Below are 20,440 nucleotides of genomic sequence, written 5' to 3'. Positions count from 1 at the left end.
CTTAAAATGTTTTGTAATAATTTGGAGTTTCTCTCCACAGGTCTCCACTGAAAATGGGCTTCAACAAAGTCAAGACTTTCCCGGGAATCAAATATCAATAAATAAATAAATAAATCTAGACCTGGAAAAGGAGTCAAGTTTGTAGCGCTTTGTAGAAGTATATACTGTGGATCAAGTTTCTGCTTCTTAAATATTTCAAGAATGCAGTCCTTTCCAACATGCCCAGATGAGGTCAAGGCTCTAATACACTGATGCTTGACGCTGCCTGGAATAGTTTTCTTGTGGTAACAATAAAAAAAAAAAAGTAATAGCCTGAGACAACCATTTGGAAATGCCTTTTTAGGCACAGGTTGTCCCTTATACTTAGTAAGTTAACATGGTCCACAGTGCTTTGGAGCAATTGTGAGTCAGCTGAAGATCAAATAACACCCAATTTACAGTCATCTGCACACCTAGTTAACCACAGGCCAGAAATGCTGGCCTGAAGGTCTGAGGGATATATGCCATATAAGAGAAGGTCCAAAACCTAGTCCTCTGGTACACTACTGGTATCTGTTTTGCTTTCAGAAGTGGCACCTGCTACTCTTCCACATGGGTTTTATCAGACAACCAGACAGATATCAGGCACATAATGTAAGGATTTATATTCAGATTTACAAGTGTATCAATACTGATTGCATATGGAATAGTGTTAAAGACTTTGGCCAGGTCTGGATATGTTGTATGCAGTGCATAACCAATATCCGCTGCTTCATTTACTTTCTCAAAGAAAGTAATGAGTTTAGAGAGACAGGACCTTCCATTAATAAAACCAAATTGATGATGGTGCAAGGTTGAGAGATTTTCAATGTCCAGATTAAAGAAGTCTGATACAATTTGTTCTGCAGCTTTATATATGAGGCTAGGGAGATGAATGGGTCTTATAATTACCAGGTCAATGGTTGGGCCATTCTTGTGTAATGGCATTACAATTGACGTTTTCCAGGTTTCAGGAATGTAATGAGTGGAGAGGCTTAAATTAAAGGGTTTAAGTAGGGTTCAGAAAATCCATATTTGGCACTGATAATCAGGCACCTTGGTATGTTGTCAGGGCCCAAGATAAGTATTCTTAGTTTTTGAAAGTGCTGACAGAACTTGTTTCATAGTAATTAATGGGGATGGCTGGGATTGTGGAGCCTGTGGGATTACTGAAACTGTGGGTGGAGTAAAATTTGAACTAAATTTGTTAGTTAGAATATTAGCTATTTTCTATGGAATAGAGACTGTAGTTGTATTTTGCACTAGCAGTGAGTAGACTTGCCTGTTAGTTCTTAACATCATGACACTGTTAAAGAAAGATTTGGTTATTTTTAGTTTTTGTGGCTATTTTAAGGTCATACTCAGGTTTGAGCTTCCTAATGGTTCCCTTAACTCTTTGTTAGTTGCTAAAGTGTGCTCTTAATGGGGGGTAGAAGACCTCTTATAAACATTAAGCAGTTTCTTTCTCTTGTTATATAATATATTTATACATTTTCTGCCTCGGTTTATTTGAACTCTGCCATATCAATAAAAGTAATTAAGTATGAGTAGAAGTCCGAGGCATAGGATCTTTCAGAGAAGGATTAGAACAGAATTTTTTTAAGTAACTGAAGATGGTTTGTTATTAAGAAGTCCCTAGACAAAGAAATATTTACAAGGGAAGTACCAACAGTTTTAAAGTAAAAGTTATGGTCTGATTTAACAATACATGATAAGTATGGAGCTGTGCAAGAAGTGGTCATATCTGTGAGGACCAGATCCAGGATATTAGAGCCTCTAGTAGGATGGTTAACTTTTTTCAAAAGAGAGTTAGCATTTATATTGTCAAGGAAGCACTGGGCATACTAACCACTGGCAATAAAAATCAGCCAGTTTAATAATGGAATGTTAAAGTCCCCCAGTAGAAAGGTCTTGAGTTTAATGGGAATTTCAGCTAATCTGTTAAGATAACTATCATGCTCAGAATGGGACAGACAAAGTGTTCTACAGCTAGCTATGAAGTGATTTAGGGTGATTTGGACTTCTTGGTGTTCACATGTGGTGTCCCAAGGAATCTATTGTGAGGTGATGGCATCTTTGACAAATACTGATACTCCTCCACAACTGCCAGTAGGACTTAAGACATAATACATATTATGCACATAAAAATGGAAAACTCAGTTGCAAAAGTCTAAATTAAAAAAAAAAAACAACAAAAAACAGTTAACTGGTCTAGCTTTCAATCCACAAAAACAGGTAAAATCATCCAGTACGTGCTTTCCTCTAGAAATAGACTTATTCTGACTGAATGAGCAAAATCACCAAGGAATAATATATACTCTCATCAATTAAATGTAATTGTCTAATTAAACCAATTGAATTAAATTAAATGCTGCCTACCTTAATGCTTCAAAATTTCCTTATTTTCAAAAATATTCTTCTAAAATTCTTTTTTTCATTAAGCCCATGAGGAATGCACTACTGTACGACCAAATGTGAATGTTAGGTACTTAGTTTTAGGTTGTGGTGTCTAATTTTAAAGAAAGGTTAGAAGCAGAATAAGAATTAGATTGGAGAGAATACTGCTGGATAATTAGGCTAGATGCCACCAGATAGCCTGGGCTTAATGAAAAAGAGAATTTTAGAATATTTTAGAAAAGAAGAAAGTTGAAGCATTAAGGCAGGCAGCATTTAATTTAATTCAATTGATTTAATTAAACAATTACACTTAATTGATAAGAGTATATATTATTGTTTGGTGATTTTGTTCATTCATTCTGAAGAAGTTTATTTGTAGATCAAAGTGCTTACTGGATGATTTTACCTATTTTTGTGGATTAAAAGTTACACCAGTTCATCATTTTTGGTTACTTTTTTTTCATAATAGGTATTATACCCAGGAACAGCTGGAATGCTTTCATTGCTCTAAAATCATGTTTCTGTAACTAAACATATATGAATGTGATCAAGTGTGGGAAAGACTCCAGTTCGGCCATTTTTTTTTTTTTTTGGTTAAGACTCTTGGCACTGAGTAGAGCCACATTAATGGGCTCCAAATTAGAATTTACTAGGTTGGAACGTCCATCAAATGAATTCTATCTAAAATGGCACTATAGGGATATCAGACTTTAACCTGAATGTGAAAGCCTTGATAAGTGAGGTGAGGGCCATCCTTGGCAAAGCAGGAAGACTTCTCAGCCATCTCATCCAAGCCAGCATGTACTGGATCCTCCTAGAAAGACACCAACTACATGGCCAATTATTAAAGCCAATTGTATTGTCTTTGAATCTTGGCATCATTCTGGGTGATGGCAAAATACCAGTCAAGACCAGTGTTTTTCTTACCTCAAACATATGCATAGCTAACGCAATCATATCCTTCTGCATTTCACTTTGAGTAGAGTGTATAAGGTCATTCACCCCACATAGACCACTATCAGATCATAATCGTATTTGCCAGGATGGAGTGATCTAAGAGCCCTTGTTACATCCCAGATCATGGCTCCAGAAAGATAGCTGTCACCTTATTCATATCAAGCCTAGTGAGCATTTTGTCTGTATGCCTTACAGTAGAGTCACTTATTACTACAACATTACCATGGTTTGATGCAGTCTTATCGGGCCATAAGGGCTAGGAGTCTGCACCTTTGTGACTCTTAGATATATACATCTTAGGTGTGGATGTGAAGGGTGAAACTGGGTGTGCTGTTGTCTACACTAATGTCTGCGGTTCCTTAGTCTTTAGCCTGGAAGCCTTCAACAGTGTTCTCTTAACCTCAGAGTAAGATTGCTTAGTGAAAGAGCTCTGTACTGTATTTGCATATGTGTTCTGCTTACTGAATGTGGTCTGAGGTTAGAAGGTTGTTTCTGTATTAAACAGAAACTGAATCTCTGTGAGGTAACAATGAAGAGTTTTTAGCTACTAATGAGTGAGTTGTAGCTACTGTAGCAGTCGCAATACGCAAAAAAAGAATTGTAAAAATGACAGACTATGTGGAGTCAATAAGGAAATCAGTAACACTGGCACATTCAACTAAATAGCTTTGCCCATTTGGCTAATGCCAGTGAAAGCAATGAGCTGGATGCAATAACCATAATAACTACAGATAATGTAAATGAGAAGTTTCAAATGCAGTAAGAGGATAGCAGTCAGGTAGTAAAGGTGTATCACACAGGTAACCTTGTACTCTTATTGTGGTGGTATATCACACAGGTAACCTTGTACTCTTATTGTGGTGGTATATCACACAGGTAACCTTGTACTCTTATTGTGGTGGTATATCACACAGGTACCTTGTACTCTTATTGTGGTGGTATATCACACAGGTAACCTTGTACTCTTATTGTGGTGGTATATCACACAGGTAACCTTGTACTCTTATTGTGGTGGTATATCACACAGGTACCTTGTACTCTTATTGTGGTGGTATATCACACAGGTAACCTTGTACTCTTATTGTGGTGGTATATCACACAGGTAACCTTGTACTCTTATTGTGGTGGTATATCACACAGGTAACCTTGTACTCTTATTGTGGTGGTATATCACACAGGTAACCTTGTACTCTTATTGTGGTACTCTAGAGCTGTAGCTTTAGCTACCATAGCACTATAGTAAACAGGATCAAGCAGAACTTTAAAAATACCAATGATCAAAAAATAGTCAGTTTACTCAGATAAGTACATTTGTTTTTATATACCTAGCATGAGCAAAAGACAACACTGCAGTATTATCTTAAATTATGCCAGGAACAACAGTACCAAAGCAACAATGTGCAAATGTGCAGTATTATTTAGATTTAACTATTTAAATTTAAACTTATTATCTTCAAAAGATATTACCAAGTGATCCAAAGATCTGAAAGATCATGTTCTGTCAAGACAGTATCTGAGCTGTCTGTGGATATCCAAGGTATGGAGTATCCTTTCTCCCTCATGTTTGGCTTCAGGAAGGAGAACAGAGTAATGGATAGTTTGGCTTAAAGTACACTCAGATACCACTTTAGACATAATGGAAGGATTAGTTCACAAAAAAAAACCTGTCCCTCTGGAAAATTAGATAGTGGTGCCTTACCTTAAGAGCTTGCGACTCAGATGCCCTTCTTGTACAGGTCAGAGCAATCAGTTAAAACAGTTTTCCATGTTAAGAACACAGTCAGCCTGATAAGTTTGATGGAGCAAGTGATAACTTCTCTAACACAAAATTAAGATGCCAAGGATGAGCCACCAGTTTTCTTGGAGGTCTGTTATGCAAAACCCCATTCAAGAACATTTTGACATGAGAATACATTGAAAGAGGGGAGGATCCACGGGTAGGCATGCTGAAATGACTGACAAATGAGCCTTGATGAAGGATTAAGAAATGCCATAGGATAGTAACTTACACAAACATTGTGATATCAGAGAAACACTAGCCCTGAAAGAGTGCTGGATACGTTTCTGGCACCAACTTGAGAACTGCTCAGCTTGTCTGCCATACAATTTTGCCCTGATGGGATATACAATGGTTGGTGAGTGAAACTGGGCTGTAAAGCTATAGCTCAAGCTAACATGGCTAGCTTGCAAAGGAGGTAAGACCGGTTTCTCACTTGCTTGCTGATGTACAACATGACTCCGGTAGTGTGGGACCAGAGATGTTGCAAGATTTTCTTTTATAGTTATGACTGCAAACATCCTTGGTCTCTCAGACATATTGTACTTTTGTCCCTCCTGATCCCCAAGCAAAGTCCAAAGTGTCTATTGTGACAGACTGCTTTGGAACAGGGACTGAGGTGGGATGGAACTGGATTCAGTGATAATTGATGTCTCCACCAATTGGTTTCTCTTTTGACAAATCCCAGAGCTAGGACTTGAAAAGATAATAGGTGTTGGTCTTGGGAACAGAGAGAGTTCAGAAACCATTATCTCCCTTGACAACTAAGAGGACTCCAAACAGCCCCAGTGGATGTGGCTATCCCCCAGGTAATAGTGGTTGTAGGTGCTACACCGGAGTGATCCAGGGTAAAAGATGAGTGATCTATGGAACCAGCTTTGGCCTCAACAGAGTCAATCACCTGCTGCTGAGGTGAATTTCTAGGCTGCAGCAGCTGCACCGGCTGTTTCCTTAACTGTTTATTTTTGTGGCTAGGAGGATGACCAACTGTGGGAACAGTAGTTTGTTCCATTGTCAGGCAGAAAATGGTGCCTCAAGCTGCATAGGCTGGTAAAAATTTAAAGATGTAAAAAGTCCTTTTTTCCCAATAAAGACAGAGTAATAAACCACTTCAACATACTTTGCCTGCTCCATAAAGTAAAATGAAGACATGTTTTCCAGAGGAAAAATAGTTTTATACTGTTCTTATGTTATACAGTGACAGGAAAAAAGTGTGCTTCTATTGAAAAGTACAGTTAAGTCTCAAGACAGTCCATTAAAACACAAACTCCTTGAAGAAAAATAGCTTATAACCAGGAAATAAATTTAAATAATACATTTTTAAATGTGGAAAGTTTTTACCTAAATGCAACTTATCTGCCCAGCAATGGAAGAGCACAAGCTGACTGTTGATCCTTGAAAGCCTTCAGAATAGAGCTGTCTTTGGCAGCAGGAAAGCTCTGAAGGGCTTGGCACTCAAACCTGTGATTTTAGGCAGCTCAGCTAAAGCTGCCTAATGGTTTGAACATGTAGAAAGTGCTCTGAAGCTTTTGAAGCTGGTCAGCTGTTATTTCCTTGACAGGATATAACCCCTACTGCAGCAGTGATCAATATGATAATCATCATAGAATCTTTGTTGTACACCTCAGTAACAAGGTGTCCATCACATACTTCATTTAGGAAAACAATGAAATTACCATTTAGATCTTGCATGTATATGTCTGGTTCTGCTGAAACTACTACTTTTATAGCATTTGCAGTGTCTTAGCTATTCAGTTGGTAAGCTGGCTGAATAAATCTTTTTCAGATCAAGACCTTCACTGTGACTTGCCATTGCTCTCCATCTCAGTTTAGTCTGCACTGGCCTCATTTCCAGATTCTTACGCTGTGCTGATGCCAGAAGCTACTAAGCTGTGAAGCTATTCACATTGAGACTGCTATGCTGCTACTCTGAAGTTTGTTTTAATTTTTGAAGTTTGTGAACATGTAAAATTCTGTACTTTTTTGTTGTAGTATAACTGTATTACACTATACATAGCTTAGAATTAGAAGAATTACATATGCATTGTGCATAATAAATATAGATAAAAATATAGGAGGTAAGAGAGAGAGAAAGAGAGATGGTGTTATCGACTGAAAAGTGATCTTACTAAATATATAAACAAACAAGTGATCTGGAAATTTAAGACCAAGTTATCACAGTTCTCTAAGTCCTGCTGCAAACTGTACACAGTGCTATATGGAGCTACAGGAACATATTTCACTCATTTAATGAATAAAATATCAAAGTGTAATCAAATACCATACCTCTCCTTTCATCCTCTGATGGCCTCCATAGCTCAAAATGGGAGTATCAGTGATCTTTCCAAAGAAGGTGGTTCTTGCGACATAAATAAAGAGTGTATAAATCTTCTCTTTCATGGGACATTCCCTGTCAAGTGACTTCAGGGTGATTTTTCATTTGTCATGATTCTTCAAAACTGGGATAATTCATGTGAAGCCACCAGTGATGCACTGTAGTGTTTTTTTTTTTACTTTTCTGCACAGTAGTGTGACAAGAGTCAGTGCATTTAAGTGAGGCAATAAGGTGGAAAATCTCCCAAAACTGGCTACAGGAGTGTTTGCCCCAACATGTTTTTAAATTTGTATAGGTTTCTGAAATTCACATTGTGAAATGAAAAACTGATGATTCACTTTTGAAAGATTCAGTGAACAGTGAAATCCTTTTGCTCCATCAAGTTCTTTCAGAATTAAATAAGGGGACTGAAGAATTGTGAATGCTCACCTACTGAATAAAGAAGGGTGTCACCTGTGATGGCAAGGCCCCTCATATATCCATCATAGAATTAGCAATAATTTACTAGTTTTGATGATTTAACCATAAGGTTGTGAACAGGCTGGTCTCTTTCAGTTAAGATGAATCAGGAGTTAATATCTACTCATTTATATCAGTTGAAGGTATAAACATTTTGCTGGTGCCAGAAAGGATTGTTTCAGTGTTACAACTAAGGTATGCTCTAGCTGTCTTAAGAACACTATCAGTTTACTATCCTTTCTAAGTACAGAGGCTGCTATTCATATAACCTTAAAGGAAGGCAAGAAACTATCACATAAATCAAATTCTTGTTTAATTTTACAGACTGATAAAAGGAATAAATAGCTTCTGCTTTGCAAATACAATATTAGAAAAGTCCTGTTGTTTTCTTTCTACACTTACAGTAGCGAAATGGCAGATGGCTAAGGAGTACTGTGCAATAAAAAAAAATGGGGGATTGGGGGTTGACCTCCCACACACAAGGTATAGGTTTTGATTCTCACCACTGAAGGGAAATTATCAAGGTATAAAATGGCCTGAAAGCGCAGCTAGCCTAGTACTTATCTATGAACATATGATCCTATTCAGGAGGTTAAGAAAATACATAATGAAGTACTCCTAGGGGTCCATAACTAAATTATCTGAACTTCAGTTTTAAGTCATTGGCACTTGCACAGTTTACATTAACCATCAGTGTTAGGAATCTACTGAGTATCCCCCACACAGAAGACAAATCAGACAAACATTGTTTCCTGATGGATCAATATATCTGGGATTTCTAATATGGTAAAAGTGGGTAACCTCTTTTTTCTTGTAAACTGTCATATATTTTAATTATGAAGTACTCTGACTCTAACATTTATATTATATATTAAGAATGACCTAATTATTTTCTTAGTCTTTTTATGGGATAGCATAACTCTGTTCAGCCAACATCTACATTATTCTTTTCTATCAATATTGTCATACTGCAATACCCATTGGAAAGGCAGTAATACAGATGTCTTACAATGAAGTAAACTAATTCAGATAATGTGGATCAAAAGAATTTACAAATACTGTTGTATCTTCTGCAGCTTTCAAAAACAGCTTTTTTGGTTACTCTTGGACGAAAAGAAATCTGGTTGGTGAGACCTAAGTGCTGCTGAAATTTCAGAGACTTAACTATTTTCTTTGGCGTAGTAGAACCGCAAGTGAGAATGCAAAGGAAAATAAGCCAAGATAGAAAAGGTTGCAGAAAGTATTAAACATTTACATACACTATACTATTTAAATATAATAGTACAAACTTCAAATAAATAGGAGAACAAATTGCCCGAGACCAGATTATAAATGACACAAGCCATGAATAAGATTTCAAATACCAATTAATATGAGCATAACTAAGGGCTAATACTTTTCACCAAGGATTATTCTTAAAATGATTAGGAAAAATTTGATTCTCCTGAGTCATTGTTTCTTTAGTAGCAGTGTCTTTCAAGGAAATAAATTCTGCAAATTGTGGCTCTGAATGATTCTTCCATTTTCTTGTATTATTTTTTCTGGCCACAGCAAGAATTGCCCAGGTTAGGTATAAAAAGTATTTTTTGGATTTTTTTATTTCAGAAATATTGAATTAAATAGCTCTTTTCTTAAAATGAAAGAATCAGACCATAAAGCTTTAAGAAAATCTTGAATCTTTTCCCAAAATGTACATATCATAGAATACTCATAAAACATATGTGACCAATTAGCATAACAATATTTTTTACATCTCCAGCATTCAGATGCATTTTTCTTTTTAAATTTAGCATCACTAATAGGAGTCAAAAAAGCACCGTGTATAAATTTCCATGTAAAAAAGCTCCAATAAGGAGATGAGATGTTCTTTTAATAGAGAGAAGTTGCTCTTTATTTTGTTCAGTTAAAGATACCTTGGTGTTCTTTTGTAACAAAATTCCACAATCTCTCATTTGAATTACTAACATTTTTGCTATAACTATATATAATTTGTGGATAAAGTTATCAATTTCCTGATTTTTACATATAATTTCATTTAAAATTTTAATCTACTCTGGAACCTCACTGCATAAAGGAATGGATAGAGAAGTTAGAATGAATTAATGTAATAACTAGTCATACATGAGCTGAATCTTTAATATTAATATTAAATTCTAAGCACATGGATTCCAAAGATTTTATTTTAATTCCTTCAAAGTATTGATACCAACAATAAAATTGTTGTCTTTCCCAAATATTGAGTATAGTACTAGTAAATTATTAATAGTTTTTAATAAAGAAAAAGGAATATGGGATTCAAGCCAAAATCTATACTTTCAATTGATTGATATATTTAATTCTTTAAAATTAAGTTTATATAATTAGATTTAATTGGCGGATATACAAAATTTGAATATAATTACAGATAAATGATCAAAAGGGATCACATAGTTTTAATCCAAAAATATTAATTTATTCATATTAAGTAGATGATAATGTAAGATCTTTTACTTTGTAATATATTTATTATCTAACCAGTTAAAGATGCTTTTCAAAATTATTGCTTTTGCATGCATAGCTATACTCAGAAAATTAATACCTCTAGAATTCCAAGGTCTAAAATGGTGGTATAAATTTAATCTCAGTTTATTTGAATACCACAGGGAATATTTTCCATTTCAATTGCAGTTCACTTTTTGAAGTGTTATTACACACTTTTTTCAATCGTCTGATTGGGTCACTACTTTATTTAAGGAAAGGCTACAGTTTCAGTCCCCGAGGACTTCACATGAAGGAGTTTTATGCACAGTTTGAATTAAAGCTTAAAGATGATGCACTACAAAAGAAAGGTCAATACTGCATACCACTGTGGCACAAATATAGAAATTGTTCTTAATGAACTTCCAGTTAAATTTGGTCATTCTGCAATTATTATTCTTTAGGATTAAGTCCTAAATTATTAGCTAGCTGATTCAATGTTCCATTTTAAGACAGTGACATTTTTTACAAAAATTCCCCATATCATTTAAGATTTGCATTTATTTTACCTTAATGACTGTTTTTACAAGGGACTCAACTTTGCTGTATTGTCTTGATAGCCCCTCACATATTATATACTGTCCTTCTTGCTCTACTAACTTAAAGGTATACATGATATATATATATATATATATATATACACACACACACACGCACACACAAGAGTACACCCACAAACACACAGTTTATATAAGAAAATGACAAAGTCCAAAATAAACAGTGAATGCTATGTTTTTTTTCTTCTATTCCTCAGAGAGAAGCCAAAGCATGCATTTTTTTTATCTTTGTAATACAGAATACTTTCATGACATTACTGTATAAATAAATGGCAACATATCATTGTGGAACATTTCAAATCTATGCAATATACACCTTGCAATGTTTTTTTAACCATATTTTCAGGGAAATGAGTACTTTAACAGACAACTCAGGAGTGTGTGAGTGTGTGTGTGTGTGTGTGTGTGAGAGTGTGTGTGTGTGTGTGTGTTGTGTAAGTGCCCATGCGTGTATCTGGGGGACTAAACTAAGTAATGTAGTTCATCGTCCTGCAAGTCACTGACTAGAACCACTTTGAAAATTAAGTTTGTTAATGTAGGTGATGTGAGTAAACAACTGAAAAGTATAATGTTAAACAGAAGGATGATGAAAGATGACCAAAATAAAGCAGCTGCAGTCTAAATGGTGGAACTCTGAAATTCCTCTCATAGAACTGTGAACTTACAGACTTATAAGCATAAACAATAACATTATAAGACATACAGTGCACTGTTGGACTAAATGCATAATAAATGAGAACAGACAAGACTGCACAACAGACAGCTAAACCAAACAAGTCAGCAAGCAGGAAGAACAAGACTAATCCCCACCTTACTGTCCAACATAAATGGGTTTACATATACATTATCCATTAGACAGGCAGTACTACAGGCATTGTTTCCTTTTCAATCCTTGAGTAATCCTGTATCCCCACATGGTATCCTTTAATTTTTGTGCATCGAATATGAACCAATATAAGGCTGATATTCTTTCTTAAGCTCTTCTGAGATGCTCATCATCTGATAACTCAGAGGATGCACAATAGTAGGGCACTGATTCATATTTGATATCTTACTTTAATGCTAGACTACATATACTAATATGACAAAGACCAGGTAACCACACCAAGCTGTCTACTCATTACATGAAAATAAGAGGACACTATGTGGGGATACTAGATTACTCAGGGATTGAAAAGGAAATATTTCAATGAAAGAATGCCAAACAGTTGCATAAGCCTTCCTGAAGAGGTAGTAGATTTATAAAATCAGCATTATGACTTTGTAATAACCCTCCCCAAACTAGCAATCAGCCTGAAATCATCAATAATCCACAAAAGGGTTTCTAAATGAAAGTCTTCACTTAACAAGTACTGCTGACCTATTGCACATCTGCCAGGTAGTTTAGTACAACCCTCACTTTTTGTGCATGCCACTGTTACCACCAACAAATTGCTGTATCAATCTCCTAGGGGGAAGGTATGACTAGCAGAGAAAATCAACACACGACCAGGTAAGAAATGCTTAAGAATGCAAGAGAGTCAATAATATGGCACTGGTATAAGGGTCCCAAACTAGATGCTGCTGCTGCCCTGTGCACACCTTCTGGACATCATCAGAAGGCTGGCCTAGATAATACAGAATCAGGAAGTAATTAGACAGATTTTCAGCATATAATAAACAGAAACACCACTTTATTTAAATATAAATATACAAAATTCTGGAAGATGGTGAGGATAAGAAAAAAAGAAAATATGCAAATTATCAAAAAAACAATACTAACACGGAAAATAAAAATTGATGATATAGAGGAAGATGGGATACAATATAATAATGCGATGAAACAATATAATTATATACATCCATGGGAAATTTTACCAAAAGTGGTTAAACCCATTAAAGTAAGGAAAAAGATGTATGTCAGGATTTCCTAAGGTGACTGGTAATAAATAAGTTACTAATAAAGGTGAATATGACATATAAAAAAAAGTTGAAAGTGTGTGTTTATTTTGTGGGGATGAAGAAACAGCATGGCAAGCTTTTTTCAAAATGTAAGAATGGTGAAACTCTGGAAAAGTTGTCTGAAGAAAACTTTTATGAGAATATTAACAACATAAACAATATAGATAAGAGTATGATTATGTGTGGATACTATAAAAAATAAGAAAAGGTATGTGAGAAGGGTAGGTAGAAATTTATTTTATATAATATAAATTATTTGGAATGAAAAAAAATGAACGAAACTTTGATTAATAGGAAATGGACTTTAGCAGATATACTGCAAAAAATCAGATTGCAGTTGTGGAAGGACCAGTAGGGGTCAATTATGGAAGAATAACAATAATGACATTACAAGTAAAATGATCAATAGTAAGACATAGATATGTGTATGTGTATATATATATATATATATATATATATATATATATATATATATATATATATATATATATAGATACACACACACACATATATCTATATATGTGCTTGTAAATGTGCAAATAATGATTTTTATGTTATGATAAATAAAGGAACCCTATTCTATTTGACAGCTGCTATGGGATCTTTTAAATCTACCTGCACTACCACTAACTGAAGCAGATGTAACCTCAGTTTAACATCTCATCCGAAGGATGACACATTCAGTAGTGTTCTGTACACATTTGTAGACAAAGGCATGATAGAACTTATTCAAAATGAAGCAGGGCCTTATTCTGCTATTTATCCCACATTATAAATGTCATGGGTAGATCTTAAATGTTGTATCTTGTGAATTTTTTTCAGTAGGTTACAGCAGCACCTGAGAAAGGGCAGACAGAAAATGCTGACTAGTTCTCTCTTGTTATGGTATTCGACACTATCACACATAATGGAGTAACTGACAAAGTAGCATTAAATGTCAATTCATACGCAGTTAAAAGGCTGGCACTGGTTAAGTTATAGGGAACAAATTAATGCGGGCTGTACCTGTCCTTCCTGAAACAGTTTTGCCAGAGAAGCACAGCAGCGCTCTCGACAGGAGTAACTCTTTTGGACTATTCTTCTGAGGAATAAAAGTGGAACATGGGCTACAGTTAAGCAGATATGTGCATGACTGCAAACTAAGTATTTCAGTAAAAAAATGCTGTAATTCTGCAAAGTATTCTCCAAAACATATACCTGTTGTAATAGTAAATAAGCATGCTTGTAGCATTATGCAATTTGACAAAAAAAAGAGAAAAAAACAAAACAAAACATATATTACAATTACAAAACAGTGATGAAATCATAACAATTACATCATTAGAAATTTATAGAGAATTGGCCAGCGTGTGAATATCCAAGTCAGGAAAGTTTTTTTGTTTTTTTTTTATGTAGCACAGATAATTCTAAAGGACATTTACCCACACCATGGAGACCACTGCACCGTTTCAGACCTCACTAACCTGACACTTTCAGGAGTACAACACTGCATTTTGCAGCCTTTGAATAAATCACTGGAAATAACTTGAAAAGATACAGTGATTCCTTGTTAGAAAAATCATAGGAATGCAAAACTTGAACAATTCAGAAAGAATTTGGAAATTATCATTTTATTCTATTTTTATATGCCACTCTAAGTGACCTCTGCATAGTTTGTCAGTCAATGTTTAATGCAGTCCTTATGAAGATCTATACCCACGGTGGTGGTGCTGCGGTAGCGTTGTCTCCTCACAGTAAGATGCTGTCCGGTTAGATTCTCAGCTTGAGCGTCTTCTGGGTGGAGACATGTGTGAATGGGCGTACCTTCGTTGAAGGTTGTGTGTCAGGGCTGGTAACTCGCCACATAAAAATCAACTACCAATCATTAGCGGACCAGAGTTCCGCTGTGGCGACCCCTAACCAGGAAAAGCCGAAAGACACAACAACATGAAGATCTATACATGGAATATACTGCTGGGGAATAGTACACCAGACTCTCAAACTTATTAAAAAGAAATAGATTTAATTTAAAGAAGCCACAAGCACACACACACAAACATTTTATATATATATATATATATATATTTTTTTTTTGTGTGTGTATGTGGGTGCGTGTACACACATGTATGTACTTATATAGTTATAGAGTATATGTATGTGCATACATGTGGTTACAGTAATCCAGCTACTTGAATAAAATGTTGAAAGAGTGAAAACTGAATCTATAAACTAGCATCTAACCTCTGACCGTGCCTGCTGCTTCAATACTTTAATCATTCATGGTCACTGCAACACAATCAGACACCAGAGTTATCATGTATGATGCTTCTCAATTTGTGGGATGACCACTGTTAAGTGTTTGGAAAGGGTGGGAAGAATATTTTAAGTTTGTCTGCTTAAAGGTATATGTGGTTAGGCATTTTATGGTTCCTGTGATCATCTATCTAGTGTTGCTCCTGCATCATCTGCACCCCAACCACAATCACCATAACAGGATATACATTTTATATTTCCAAACTAAGCCTGCAAATAATTAACACACAACAAACAACAGAACAAACTATTATTTTAACATGAAAAAGACATGCAAAACTATTTTGCCTAAAAGATGACTTGATCATGTACTCTGTGATGTCACATGCAAGAATGTCTTCATATATTCCCCAAGTCAAGCAATTACTATGAATTCTTGCCAAGGACATTTCTTACCTCCTCTGCATCAGTTCTGCATGAGTCCCATTAGAGCACTTTGCAAGTATTATCGAATCAGCTGCATCATGCCAATGCTCTTAAATATTACTTTGAGATTCATAGTATGTTTTCAGCCCAAGTCTTTCTTCTCCTTCCTATACATAAGGAAATCCTGTCACAGAAAGAAGCACAAACACATAAGCTGTTGTGGATAAAGAAAAATAGAAATTGTTATAGTTATCAGCTAAAGTTCACCTACATTTTCTAACTACATCACGTTACTTTATTCTTCATATTTCAAGTACTGATCTAATTAACTGGTACTATTTCTTGTATGGCCCTTTCAACATAAAATGAGGAACACCTGTATTTCCTGCACATTTTAAAGAGCTTAAAGATATCTACTTGCACACATCTTCCAAAACTTATAAATGACTTTGGAAATAGGAAATGAGTGGCTCCAGAAACGTTGTATTGAGAATTCATTCTAGAATGCACAGTTCTGCCTGGTGGTGGATAAAGGAAATCTGCTAAATGTGACTGCTACTTTATTATTAGAATGATGAATAGAATGCCTGCTGAAAAATTTAAAAAACTCATCAGCTGGATGAAGGCAATCACAAATGTCCATTTGAACTGTCACCTGAAAGCTACGTTTCAAAAATAAAAAGAAAACTATAAGTATATTCAAACTCAAAGCAGTAACTCAACAAATTCCATTGCCTGTTCCTAAATCTGCTACTTCCTTCAGTTCTTAAAGGTTTTAAATACTGCTTAACACAGTTTGCTAGGTTATCTACATCCAGACAGATGCATTGCAACTCTTTAAATCCAAATAGTTTTCTGTTTTGCCACATATCCAGTTATATCTCTGCTTTTTAATTTATATACTCTTCTTTCTGACCTGTTTCTTCTTAACAAACCCTCTTGAATTTGCCTATTTTAATAGATTCTGTTGCTCGCTTTTATTCCCCCATCACATAATTCACTCAGCGTTCACAGCTTCAAGTATTCCTCTACCTGAACACAGAATCTAGTTGAAGATTGCAATCCTCTTTCCCTGTCAAGCCATTGCATCACTTTCTTTAAATTGTGAACTAAAGTATAATTACTGTAAAATTATCTGTGCCTGTTTTTCCTAGTCATCTGTTTTTTTCAGCAGCCTGATGACATTCTAAAGCAGTATTCATATAAAGTATTATTTAATTAACCAGGCAGATCACATCAAGCTAAGGACACCTTGTAAGAGGAGGCAGAGAGATGAAGATTCCACAGGAATGTTACAATGGTATATAAAGAACACAAAAGCATCGGAAACAAATTACATAGTTCTAGCTCAAGTAGTTTTTTTTCTGCACGGAGAGGAATGCAAGCAATAGATCTGCACAGATTTGCCTTTTGATAACAATATTTTCTCATCTAAGTAAGATTTTCATATTTTACTGGTTCTGTATTAAATGACTAATACTGTTCCTTCACTCACCAGAAGTTATGTATGTCTTGCCACATTTAATAATTATGTGCATTTATTCTAAGATTTATATGGATATTCGCATCTCTTTTAATGCATTTAATTCTCCACACTTGCATATGTTTGTTTGTTGTATTTACAATTTATTTATTGACTTTTTGTGAATCATAGCTAAAATTAATTTTCAATGAGAGGCAATGTGTTATGCATGACATAAAATATACATTTCTAAATTAATTTTATTTTCTGTGACTAAACTGAAAATAATGCAACAAAAAGGATCATAACAGAATTTCTACATCCTTAAAACAGAGATGTTATTTATTTAATGAGCAAAAATAACTTACTAATTTGTGAAAGGCTTCATTTTAGTAATAAGTGTTTATCAACAGGCATGATCAGCACAATTCAAAGTGCAGCTTTACACTGCAAAATCAGTTTATGTGTAAACATCTTACCCTCCATTCTACTTTTATTTATTTGCTTGTTAACCATGGTAGATCTTTGATCCAAATGGACCAACTTCAGGTTCAGCCTCAGCAGAGATTAAAATTTAAAAGCGTACTATAACAGAAAATTTACAAAATATAGTTACATATTGAAGGGTTAGTGGTGTGTTAAGTAGCTAATTGCGCTACTTATCAGAAAATGACTCAAAGGAGGAAAAGTATTTCATTGTATGTCATAAAAGGGGTAAAGAGAAGATTAAGTTGAGAAGGAATTTGAAAGCAGGATGGTTCTGTAAAAGACTGGAGTAGGGTAGGTAGGGTAGAGCAAGCTGGCATACAGAGTAGTATGGGCTATTAGAAAAGAGTCGGGGAATGGATTAGTGGAGTGTATAGCAGGAAGCATTCAGTGATAAGTTCCAATTTTATTACAGTGAGTATATATTGAGGTTGGCATACGGATTTGGTTTGTATTGTTTTATACAATGCCATTGTTAGAAAAGAATTGAGGGGGAGTACTTTATTTCTGATGTCCTTTAATGAAGTATGGGTTTTAAGTTGGATAGGAGTGTTTACCAAATTTGTGGAACCACATTAGTATAAGCGCATTTTCTCATCTAGAACTTGCTGTAGGGGATTAAGAGTGAGGGAATACTGGAATCTTAGCTTGCAGAATGCTGATAGTTTGGTGAGTTAGCTAATGAGGAAGTTGAAGTTCTTGGAACATAGTAATTTGAAGGTTATTGAAGTAAGGGTTAGAGTGTATCTCTGTTTTACTGGAACCCATCTGGCTTTTTTTAAGAACAAAGCAGTGATTGTCCTTCTAGAGCCAAGGTTGGTTTACCTGCAGTATTAGAATTTATGAAATGTAATAAAATTTTTTACAGTGCAGTTTCTAGTTTTGCAGGGTTCAGTTCTTCATGTGAAAATTCTTCTTTTTTCTTTCTTTACCTCTCCTGACCAGAACCTAAGGCACTTTTGACACCATGCAGATCCATTTATTGTATCTGGGTGGGCCTTACCTACAAGTACTATCTAAGGTCACAGCTGTGCACATGTGAGTTCTCATCCAAAGGTTTGACATATTTTTAATTATCCCCTATTCTCTATCTTACCCCATGCCTGCTGTACAATGACAGTGATGCACACAGCCTATGTGAATCTGTGAATACACATACTTTATTACTGTGGCACATCCAGAGCCCACAGTTTTCACTGCGGTCTATAGCCTGTGCCAGATATACACTTCCTCCCATGGGATAGGATAAACATGTCTTTCCTTGTTGCCCAGTTAAATCCTCAAGGATAGGCATCATAATTAAATACATTACTCCTGGCCACAGCCCGGTTTCCATTGATCTACACCATAAAAGGTCAGCTAAATAAAGACAATTTTTGAGACACCCAGGAAAGAAATACATTCAGAAGCTTTACATCCATAAAAGAATGTATGAATCAATGATATAATTAAGAACTGAAAAAAAAGAATCAAAACCCTTAGTACAATTACTTTTTGATTATGTCCTCCCACATAGAAGTGAATAAATATTGTTCCAACTTTTAATCTAATATCTGCCATAGAAATGACTTTTCAGAAAGAGAAATTAGAGCAGTTAAATTTACATTAACTAGAGATAATGACAGGACTACCATCTTCTGCAAATGAATGACTCTTCACCGAAACAAAGAATTGCAGAAAGAGCAGATTATAACAATTTGTGTTTTATACAAGTCAGTGGAAATTAGCTAAGGTACTTCAAATAAATATTATTATATCAGTATTATTAATGCCTGCAGTCACATAAAAAAGAAATGGAAACCGTGCAGATTTAGTTATCAGATCTACATGGAGTATTGGGTAGAAATTCTAGGAAAAAAAAACAGAGCATCCTTAGAGAGTCAAAATCTTACAATACACTTAAGAATACCATTACAGATGGTGTTCACAAATTTAACTCCATGACTAACAAATCATCTAGAGGTAATGTGATAGAGTACTGTCACAATATAAAAGTGGCAACCCTCATGGGAAGATCCCCTCTTCTGGATAAACATTTATTTTTTCATGCATTTTTCATATACCATATTATTTAAAAATAATTTGCTACCTTTATTAATTTCCTGCATTTTTTCTTCAAGGTTACCTAACCATACTTAGGTCATTTTAATAAATGAACAGACCAGTTCTTGATGAGAAATTCAGGGAAAGGTTTATCAGAATGACATGCTATACAAAACACAGCACACGTATTTTATCAAGACTGTAGAATGTTCTTTCAAATGCATATATTCATTTTATATCTTTCCATCAACATAAAACAAAGTTCATCACTGCCCATATTCAATTGTAACTTGGATCTATGCATGGTAATATGAACATTTACCCCAAGACTGCCCTCTGTACTACTAATGGAGAGAGGCAGCTCCTAAATGCTTTATCAAATGCATGGGTTCTCCTCAAATTATGTATGGTAGGATTACAGTTATTATCATTATAAGTAATACACAATTACCGACCATGGGATGGGTAAGGCCAATCTCTATCCAAATGGGCTATGTCAATTAGATCACAAAAAGAGAAAACTAGCTGGATTTAAAATGGCTGACAAGGGCTGCTAGCCAAGTACTTGCATATGAATCTATGAACAAAACCCCCTATTGCAGAGGTAAACAGTGAGAATTCTCTACTCCACCAGCCAAGAATACTACATTCACAGATCGAAGTTGTACTTGAATATGGACAGAGATGAACTTTGCTTTATTTGGATGGGGAGCTGTTCCACAACAGCAATATCCTTTGCTACATATGCTTATCCCTCCAGACCATTCTGTGGTTGTTTCAGAAGAGATTTAGATCTTTAAACTGAGTATTTTTGATGCCAACCGACTTGCTGA

General features: G+C 35.1%; 1 protein-coding gene across 1 annotated transcript in view; it reads right to left on the bottom strand.

Moving 5' to 3' along the window:
- LOC122811200 (EF-hand calcium-binding domain-containing protein 4B-like) overlaps positions 1-20,440 on the bottom strand; it is a 1,881,211-nt gene that overhangs the window by 1,392,722 nt on the left and 468,049 nt on the right. Inside the window, exon 2 of the mRNA XM_044082881.1 lies at positions 15,647-15,800. The gene's annotated coding sequence lies outside the window, so the exon portion shown is untranslated. The remainder of the gene's footprint in view (positions 1-15,646; positions 15,801-20,440) is intronic.

The sequence above is a fragment of the Protopterus annectens genome, chromosome 9.part0 (genome assembly GCF_019279795.1).
Source record: "Protopterus annectens isolate FY-2018-M chromosome 9.part0, PAN1.0, whole genome shotgun sequence".
In the NCBI taxonomy this organism is placed as follows: Eukaryota; Metazoa; Chordata; order Ceratodontiformes; family Protopteridae; genus Protopterus; species Protopterus annectens.
This window is presented reverse-complemented; position numbering and strand designations above follow the sequence as displayed.